Source organism: Lepus europaeus, chromosome 7, assembly GCF_033115175.1.
Source record: "Lepus europaeus isolate LE1 chromosome 7, mLepTim1.pri, whole genome shotgun sequence".
NCBI lineage: Eukaryota > Metazoa > Chordata > Mammalia > Lagomorpha > Leporidae > Lepus > Lepus europaeus.
Genome location: NC_084833.1, coordinates 82,841,847 through 82,852,708, shown reverse-complemented (window position 1 = coordinate 82,852,708; position 10,862 = coordinate 82,841,847).

Genomic DNA, 10,862 nt, shown 5'->3' with positions numbered 1-10,862 from the left:
TGCCGCAAAGGCTTTGATATGGCCTCAGGTGTTGAGACCTCAGTCCTAAAGGATCAGAACAGATTGCACTCAAACAGCTCCAGGCATCAATCCTGACAAAATTTTCAGCTAGACATTTCAAACCTCTAAACACCTGTTTCCTTATCTATAAAAGGGGAATAATCCATGCCACAGCTTATAAGAATTAACTGGGATGGCACAAACCTGAAGTGCTTAGCCCAGAGGCTGGGATATATAGTAAATGCTTACTAGATGTTAACAACAGCTATTATAATTACAATAATTATTACTAGCTGTCCCTTGAAACGCTAAGAATCTACAGAGTAGATTAATTTCTGTTCCAGAATCCAGCTAATGAAGAATAGAGTCAGCAAGAATCTATGCAGGAAAGGCAAGAGATGCTAAAAGAAGCCAAATACATCGTATGGGATAACAAGAAAAAGCACCTGGCACAGTGCCTCGAAGACAAAAAGTGTTCCATAAGTGTTTGTTAAATCTGAAAATGTAAATCCTGCTGTTGGCTGGGAGGTTAAGACCCTGAAAGAGTCCTGGATTGCAAGATAAATCCCAGCTGAAATGGGAACTATTTTATCAGCTCCCTTCCTTAGGTGAAAACCAGATCTCACCTGGCAGACAGCCTGTGGACTTCCTATCACCTTGGTTCTGCTACACAGCCCTCCTGTCCTGAGAGAAGCTTCAGTTTCTAGTCCTAACTAGAGTTTCCCCTTTTCCAGGAATCTTGCCTTTCCTAACCCCAGGGTGGTTGGATCTTCCCTTGTCAGGAAAACACCTGTAAGAATTAGAATGAGGAACCCCATTACAGACAGCCCAAGGATGACAGACAGGTGCATGTGCTGCCTCTTAAGGTAGAGGTTCTCAATTTTGACTTCATATTAGAATTATCTGGGAAGCTCTGAAAACTCAAATCATGCAGACCCAAACCCGTTAAATCACACTCACGAACTCAGAATCTTTGGGGGTGGAGCCCAGGTATCTGTTTTTAAAAGGCTCACCTGATAATCTCCCATGTACACTCAAGCTTCAGAATCACTGCTTTAAGACTGCTCTAGGCCAGCTACCCAGTAAAACAAAAACAAGCCATTCTGAGCTTCCTCCCAAATATCCTGTCTCCGGTCTCCCCAGCTGGCTTCCACTATGCCTCTCCAAGCACACCTCAGTACAGGTTGTACTCTAGCTCAACTCCTGCAGTTTATCCATCCAGGCACCTGGTAACAAGGCTAATTTTACCCTGCAGTCCTGGCCTCTCAGGCTCGAGTGACTCTTCTTTCCACTGCTGTGGCCAGGGCCCTCAGTCTCCATCTAGTTTTGAGCAGCATAAACACTCACTTAGCTTTGTATGCTGTGGTATGTGATACATTATTCCAGGAAAATCTCATTTCCTTGAGGATACTTTAAATTGATCAAAGTTAAGATCCTAATGTATTTCCAGGAGGGACCAGCACACTGAGCCTGAAGTAGACAGAAAAACATCTTCACTTATAAAGTGGAAATATCTATAAAATTGTAGTATAGAGATATCTGCAAAGTCTATAGACATGCAAATTTTTATGTTTGAGATGATGCCTTCAAAGTGCCCAGAATGATCTGGAACACAAGTGCTCCATTTGTGGTAGTTATTTTTAGATTTCCTAAAACAAATCCAGGCTTGTGATTTCTAGGCCAGTGCTGCTTCTAGCAAGTGACCAAAGTGACCAACAGACTCAGCATTCTCAGATTTGTATGTGGAAATGCTGACTGCTTGGCTTCATTGATTGGCTACTAATGATAATCTTTGCTTAGGAAATGAATGGTTTGACCAGTGGTCTCCTAGGGCCAGTTACCATGAGATTTTATTTCAATACCTTACCAGAAAACAGTAGTACCTGAGTCATTCAGGGTACTGATGATGTGACATGAGGACTCCATCAGCCAGGCAGCGTGCACGTGGACCTCATGGTGGCCCAGTACTTGATTTGCTTTGTGAAAAATGCAGCTGGCTTGGGCTGGGGCTGGCCCTCTCCCTCTCTTCATTCTGCTTGTCCCTCTCTGAGAATATCGGGAGGACAGTGTGTGGTATGGGAAGCTTGCTTTACCACTCAGCAGGAGGAAGCACACACTCTTGTGCTTTGTTGTCAGTGGAAACAACTCTCAGATGTTGTGGAGGTGCCAGTGCAGAGAGAAGGCAGAACTTCCTGAATCCTACCCCAGTTCAGCCTCTTTAGTTAAGAAAAATGAAGAGTTGCCAAATTAGTAAGAATAGGGCCATACTAGCCAGAGGGTATGGAGACGCAGCAGGAGAAAAGATCACCAGGATGCTCAGAATTCATCTGAATAACTTCAAGCCCTCCCCTGGTGGAATATTCCTCATTATACTAGGAGAAATTGCAAACGGAACTGTGGAAGCTCTGTTGGTATCTTGGGGAAAATGGGTGGGAGAGCGGTTTAAGACAAGGGCAGACACTGAAGCTGATGCTACCTGCTGTGGGCTACACCCTGCAGTCCTGGCAGCTGCCCAGAACACAGGTTTACCTCTCTCCACGACACAGTCCAGAGCAGGTGTCATGGCCCAGCAAACTTCCACAAAAATATCCAGGGCCCCAGGCTCATTTCCATGGTAAATCCACCCTTTTTATGGGGTTTGGTTTTTCCCATTCAACTGATAAATGAGGATAGAGACATGAGAAAGGTATATATACCTACTTCTGTCCAGAAATGACAAACATCACTTCTGCTCATATTTTATTGGTGAGATCAGTCTTGTGGCCATAACTCACAGCAAGCAATATGGAAAATGTGGTCTGTGTGTCCAGGAGGAAAGGGAAATGGGTTTAATATGACAAAGCAGCAAGCCTGGAAAATAAAGACAAATGAAATAAAGACACATCAATATAAACAAATTACTTCAAACTGGTTAATGCAATCCTTGAGTATCTTGTTCAGTTCAAGGTACCACACTTTAATAGACATTGAGATGTTGTGCACACAAAAATTAATGCTATGGTCTGAATGTGTCGCTCTGAAACTCCTGTGTTACAACCTGATCCCTAATGTGACAGTACAGAGATGTAGACCATGTGAGGTGAGTAGGTCATGAGGGCGGAGCTCCCGTGAGTGGGACTAGTGCCCTTATAAAACAGACCTCTGAGATCCAGGTAGCCCTGTAGAGGCAAAGCCCTGTATTCCAAAATTTATTGGAATAAACTGACAATAGATTCATCAGGATGAAAGGAATAGAAATTTATTAACATGCACAAAAGAAATCACAGGAGAGTAATTACTCAATAACCCAGAGGGCTTCAAATGGTCATGTGCCCTTCTCCATACGGCAGAGAGGATAGCTGACTGTAGGCAATTTCTAGTGGCAGTAATGACTTTTAGGCAGAATGAATGGGCCAAGAGAATAAACAGGAGGCTGTGAATGATTTTCTTTGGGAGAATGCATGGACCTGGGAGACAAACAACAGCTTGTAATAAATTTTGCCCATGTATTGTTAACTTTCTCAGTCTTCCTGACTGCAATGAGTTTAGTTAATGGAACCTTGGGGAGTGAACTGAAGGCAATTTTTTTTCCTTTTTGGAGGATCCAGTTTTTAATCAGACAGGAATTATCAGAATAAAGCCTCTTCTGGGTTCCAGGACCTTTAACGTAAAATAGCACGCCAGAGTGTTCTATTTTGGAGTAAAATTACCCATGCTCCTTCAGACCCTTCCATTGTGTGAGAAGACAGCAAATAGGTGCTATCTATGAATAAGAAGGTGAGTCCTCACTGGCCACTAAATCTTCCCACACCGTGATCTTGGGCTTTTCAGTCTCCAGAACTGTGAGAAATTTATGTTTATAAGTTACCCTGTTTATGATATTTTTGTAGCAGCCTGAATAGAGTAAGATAATGAAAAACCAGGATGCAGAGGAGATTTGAAAACACATTGTATGAGGATCATCAGAGAGCTGAGAATGTGTACTCTGAGAAAAAAAAATGATTCCCAGGAACATAATATCCCTCTTCAAATTTTGTGAAGAGTAGCACAGGGAAGAGTTTACATCAACAGAAGATACCATCTGCAGTATACTCCTTCCAGCTCTCTGATTCTAGTCTATAATCATCTTTGAGCTATTTTGCAGCTCTGAGTTATAGATAACCAAGAACTAAGCAAAGTAATTATCATACATGCAATTCTGTCTTGTGCCCAGAGGTCCACTTGACTTCCTCCTTCCTTTAGAGAAACCAGTCTCTGGTTTGTGCATTAATTTAATTGTTCCTGATCTATAATATGTCTGTGCCTCAGTCTCATGTGAATCAGTTACAATATGAATAGAACAAAATCTTTGATATTTTATATCTATGAAAAATCATAGTTTTACATTTTTTTGAATATCATTTTAAAAAGTGATGGTGTGTGGGAAAAGGGATTATAGATTATGATGAATAGGCAAAAGAAGAAGAGTAGCTTTGATTCAAAATAAAAAACTTATTCAAATATAAGTTCTAAAATCAGGGGAGGAAAAAAAATCTAGGTTCAGTTCCTGGCTCTACAAATCTCTACATTGTGATCTTGGCACGTTTATTTACCTAACTCAGTTTCTTCAACTGTAAAATAAGAGAACAAGCCCTATGAGATGGGATCTGTTGTTAGGGGAGTAAATACAACAAAGCACATCATATCATGTCTGCCAGATGATAAGTGCCTGTTAGAGAAGAGTGTTATTGTTGCTAGTTTTATCAGTTATTGTGCATGAAAATAAGAGTCTGCTTAGAGGTGGCAAGGATGCTATCTTGGAAGTTTCCAAGAGGAAGATTTGGGCCATAATCTCAAAGGACATAGCAGGATGTAGTTCTGAAGGTTGAAATGCTATAATCGTGAGTGGTAAAATCCTGAAAGATCAGAATCTATTTTGATTTTCATCTTTATGGATTTTGATCTTTTGAGATTTCAGAGTTTGGGATTATGATATTCGGACTAGGTCCCTTTGGGCACCACCAGGAACAGGCTGGGCAGCTACCGTGGAAGTGTTGTAGAAGGGATTTTTGCTTCAGGAAGAGGACAAGTCTCTTGGTTATTCAAACCTAGAACTGTTTGAGCTATGCCTTTCGTGTTTCTAAGCCTTGGCATGCATTTCCTCCAGGAGAGAGCTGGGACTCTCCTCTACCCAAGCCTTGTAAACAATCGCTCTCCTCTCCTGGACTCAAATGCCCTCTGCTCTGTGGACATGCTCTGTGCCCTCAGACAGTCAGCAGACTCCACTCTGAGAACCCAACCCATCAATCCTTCCTTGACTTGAAGTTTGAAGGCTTCTGAGCCTGAAGTGTGCTCTTTTTCAAGGTGGCTAGAATAGAATAGACTATTGATCATTGCTTTGAATATACAAATGATATCTGACAGAGAAACATTTGAATGAATGACATGGCTGCAACTTCATTGTAAAAGGATGAATCATAGTCCACTACATCCCATCTTGCTGGTCAAACCTGAATTCTGAACATAATTAAGATGAAATGATCAGTGTTGGTGAGGATATAAAGGAAATGAAACCCTGGCAAACTGCTGGGGGCTGTGTAGACATGTACAATGTCATTGGAAACAGTGTAGCAAAATCTAAAGCTGAACCTAGGTATTCCCTGTGATGCAGAAATTTCACTCACAGATGTATAGTCAGTAGAAATACATACATCTAGTAACCAAATGGTATGTTCTAGGAAGTTGAAAACAAAACTGTTGAAAGTAGTCCAAACTGGGCACTACCCAAATGCCCATCAGGAGTTGAATAGCAAGCAAATTACAGCAATGAAAATAACCAAACTGACTACATATATGTATGGACTTTAAATCATAATGTTGAGTGGAAGAAGTTGGACATAGAAGAGTACATGAGCATAGTGTTTAATAACTACAAGGAATAACCAATAATGTATTCTTGGAGGTGGATAGTGATTGAAATAGGATATAGGGGTTTGGTGCAGCAGTAAAGATGTCACTTGGGACACACACGTCTCAGAATGCCTGGCTTGAGTCTCAGCTCTCTTTGGATTTTTTTTTATTAAACTTTTATTTAATGAATATAAATTTCCAAAGTACAGCTTATGGGTTACAATAGCATCCCCCTCCCAAAACTTCCCTCCCACCCACAACCCTCCCCTTTCCCTCTCCCTCTCCCCTTCCATTCACATCAAGATTCATTTTCAATTCTCTTTATATACAGAAGATCAGTTTAGTATATATTAGGTAAAGATTTCAACAGTTTGCCCCCATATAGCAACACAAGGTGAAAAAAAATACTGTTGGAGTACTAGTTATAGCATTAAATAACAGTGTACAGCACATTAAAGACAGAGATCCTACATGATATTTTTTTAAAAAAATTAATTTTCTATGCCATTTCCAATTTAACACCAGGTTTTTTTTCATTTCCAATTACCTATATATACAGAAGATCGATTCAGTATATAATTAGTAAAGATCTCATCAGTTTGTACCCACGCAGAAACACAAAGTGTAAAAATACTGTTTCAGCATCGCTGCACATTAGACAACACATTAGGGACAGATCCCACAAGGGATGTAAGTACACAGTGACTTCTGTTGCTGACTTAACAATTTGACACTCCTGTTCATGGCGTTATTAATCTCCCTAGGCTCTAGTCATGAGTTGCCAAGGCTATGGAAGCCTTTTGAGTTCACTGACTTTGATCTTTTTCCGATAGGGTCATAGTTAAAGTGGAAGTTCTCTCCTCCCTTCAGAGAAAGGTACCTCCTTCTTTGATGGTCCCATTCTTTCAACTGGGATCTCACTTGCAGAGATCTTTCATTTAGGTGTTCTTTTTTTTAATTTCTTTTCCATGGTGTCTTGGCTTTCCCTGCCTACAATACTCTCATGGGCTCTTCAGCCAGATCCGAATGCCTTAAGGGCTGATTCTGAGGGCAGAGTATTGTTTAGGACGTCTGCCATTCTATGAGTCTGCTATGTATCCCACTTCCCATGTTGGATCGTTCTCTCCCTTTTTTATTCTATCAGTTAGTATTAGCAGACCCTAATCTTCTTTGTGTGATCCCTTTGACTCTTAGACCCATCAGAGTGATCAAATGTGAACTGAAATTGATCACTTGGACTAGTGAGATGGCATTGGTACTTGCCACCTTGATGGGATTGTATTGGAATCCCCTGGCACATTTCTAACTCCACCATTTGGGGCAAGTCTGATTGAGCATGTCCCCAATTGTACATCTCCTCCCTCTCTTTTTCCACTCTTAAATTTAACAGGTTCACTTTTCAGTTAAAATTTAAACACCTAAGAATAATTGTGTGTTAATTACAGAGCTCAACCACTAGTACTAGAACAACAACAACAACAACAACAAATACTAAAAAGGATAAAGTATTACATTGTACATCTAGAGTCAGGACAAGAGCTGATCAGGTCATTGTTTCTTATAGTGTCCATTTCACTTCAACAGGTTTCCCCTTTGGTGCTCAGTTGTCACCGGTCAGGGAAAACAAATGCTATTTGTCTCTTTGGGACTGGCTCAATTCACTCAGCATGATGTTTTCCAGATTCCTCCATCTTGTTGTACATGACTGGATTTCATTGTTTCTTACTGCTGTATAGTATTCTATAGAGTACATATCCCATAATTTCTTTATCCAGTCTACTGTTGATGGGCATTTGGGTTGGTTCCAGGTCTTAGCTATTGTGAACTGAGCTGCAATAAACATTAATGTGCAGATGGCTTTTTTATTTGCCAATTTAATTTCCTTTGGGTAAATTCCAAGGAGTGGGATGGCTGGGTTGTATGGTAGGGTTATATTCCGGTTTCTGAGGACTCTCCAGACTGACTTCCATAGTGGCTTTACCAGTTTGCATTCCCACCAACAGTGGGTTAGTGTCCCTTTTTCCCCACATCCTCTCCAGCATCTGTTGTTGGTAGATTTCTGGATGTGAGCCATTCTCACCGGGGTGAGGTGAAACCTCATTGTGGTTTTGATTTGCATTTCTCTGATTGCTAGTGATCTTGAACATTTTTTCATGTGTCTGTTGGCCATTTGGATTTCCTCTTTTGAAAAATGTCTATTGAGGTCCTTGGCCCATCTCTTAAGTGGGTTGCTTGTTCTGTTGTTGTGGAGTTTCTTGATTTCTTGTAGATTCTGGTTATCAACCCTTTATCTGTAGTATAGTTTGCAAATATTTTTTCCCATTCTGTCGGTTGCCTCTTCACTTTCCTGACTGTTTCTTTTAAAGTACAGAAACTTCTCAATTTGATGCAATCCCAAATGTTAATTTTGGTTTTGACTGCCTGTGCTCCTGGGGTCTTTTCCAAGAAGTCTTTGCCTGTAGCTATATCTTGCAGGGTTTCTCCAATGCTCTCTAATAATTTGATGGTTTCGGATCATAGATTTAAGTCTTTAATCCATGTTGAGTGAATTTTTGTGTATGGTGAAAGGAAGGGGTCTTGCTTCAAGCTTCTACATGTGGAAATCAAATTTTCCCAGCACCATTTATTGAATAGGCTGTCCTTATTCCAGGGATTAGTTTTGGATCTTTGATCAAATATAAGTTGGCTGTAGATGTTTGGATTGATTTCTGGTGTTTCTATTCTGTTCCATTGGTCTATCCATCTGTTTCTGTACCAGTACCATGCTGTTTTGATAACAACTGCCCTGTAGTATGTCCTGAAATCAGGTATTGTGATGCCTCCGGCTTTGTTTTTGTTGTACAAGATTGCTTTGGCTATTCGAGGTCTTCTGTGTCTCATATGAATTTCAGCATCATTTTTTCCAGATCTGAGAAGAATATCTTTGGTATCTTGATTGGTATTGCATTGAATGTATAAATTGCTTTTGGTAGAATAGACATTTTGATGATATTGATTCTTCCAATCCATGAGCATGGAAGATTTCTCCATTTTTTGGTATCCTCTTCTATTTCTTTCTGTAAGGTTTTGTAATTTTCATCGTAGAGATCTTTAACATTCTTGGTTAAGTTTATTCCAAGGTATTTGATTGTTTTTGTAGCTATTGTGAATGGGATTGATCTTAAAAGTTCTTCCTCAGCCGTGGCATTGCCTATGTATACAAAGGCTGTTGATTTTTGTGCATTGATTTTATATCCTGCTACTTTGCCAAACTCTTCGATGAGTGCCAGTAGTCTCTTAGTAGAGTTCTTTGGGTCCCCTAAATAAAGAATCATATCATCTGCAAAGAGCAATAGTTTGAGTTCTTCCTTCCCGATTTGTATCCCTTTAATTTCTTTTTCTTGCCTAATAGCTCTGGCTAAGACTTCGAGAACTATATTGAATAGCAGTGGTGAGAGTGGGCATCCCTGTCTGGTACCAGATCTCAGCGGAAATGCTTCCAACTTTTCCCCATTCAATAGGATGTTGGCCGTGAGTTTTTCATATATTGCTTTGTTTTTTAACTTCCTGCTAATGTGTATCCTGGGAGTGCTAGGAGGCAGCAGAAAATGACTGAAGTGCCCAGGTCTCTGCCACCCTCACGGGAGATCCAGATAGAATTCTGGTCTCCTCATTTTGGCTGTGGTCTAGCCCTGGTTGTTGAGGACATTTGAGGAATGAACTAGTGGATGGAAGATTTCTCTCTCTCTCTCTCTCTCTCTGAATGAACTAGTGGATGGAAGATTTCTCTCTCTCTCTCTCTCTCTCTCTCTCTCTGTATCTGCCTTTTAAATAAAATCAAAGTAATAATTAGATCATGATGTTGAAAGCAATATTCTTTTTTTTTTTTTGACAGGCAGAGTGGACAGTGAGAGAGAGAGAGAGACAGAGAGAAAGGTCTTCCTTTGCCATTGGTTCACCCTCTAATGGCCGCCGCGGTAGCGCGCTGCGGCCGGCGCACCGCGCTGTTCCGATGGCAGGAGCCAGGTGCTTCTCCTGGTCTCCCATGGGGTGCAGAGCCCAAACACTTGGGCCATCCTCCACTGCACTCCCTGGCCACAGCAGAGAGCTGGCCTGGAAGAGGGGCAACCGGGACAGGATCGGTGCCCCGACCGGGACTAGAACCCGGTGTGCCGGCGCCGCAAGGCGGAGGATTAGCCTGTTGAGCCACGGCGCCGGCCAAAGCAATATTCTTTGTAGTAGTCCCCCAAAATTAATTTTAAATTATTTGCTTAGCTTTTGTTATACCCTAGACCCTAGCAATCCAAAGATTAGCTGGACAGCATCCCTAATCTCAAGCAGTTAATAATACAGTAAAGGATAAACAGGATCGGTAATAACTTTAACACAAGGTAGAATGCGGTAAATGGAACGTGAGAGAGGATATTCACAGTAAACACAAGTTCTCAGGTACTACTAAGTGCTCTATGTATATTAATATATTTCATTCTCACATTAACCCTAAATATAGACACTATTTCCATTTTACAGATGAAGATCCTGAAGCACAGGGAGAATAAATGTTTTATAATATCTTTGTCCCTTCCTGTGTTACTGTCATTTAACACCAAGCTCCTTTTTCCTGTCTGTTTTCCACTCACTATAGGTTTTTTTTCAGTTCCTCTAGGTTGATCTCCTACCTCCTGCTCAGGACTTTGCAAACTCTGTTCCTTCTGCTGGAACCCTTCTCCTTTACCTGAGTGCTGTTAAACTCCGCACATTTTTAATACTTTGCTCTAACCCAACACCCCTAGGGACTTTATGATAGGTACAATCTCACTGTTACATCTTCTTGACTCTAAGGCCCATGAGAGCAGGGGCCACGTCAGTGTGTGTGTACCACTCTTGTCCCAAGATGTAAAATAGTGATATATGATAGATGCATAATAAAGGTGTTGAACAAATCTGTTTAATACCCACCATTAGTAATTTTTAAGTGGAACAAAATGTAGAGCAAGAATTATATATAAATGATG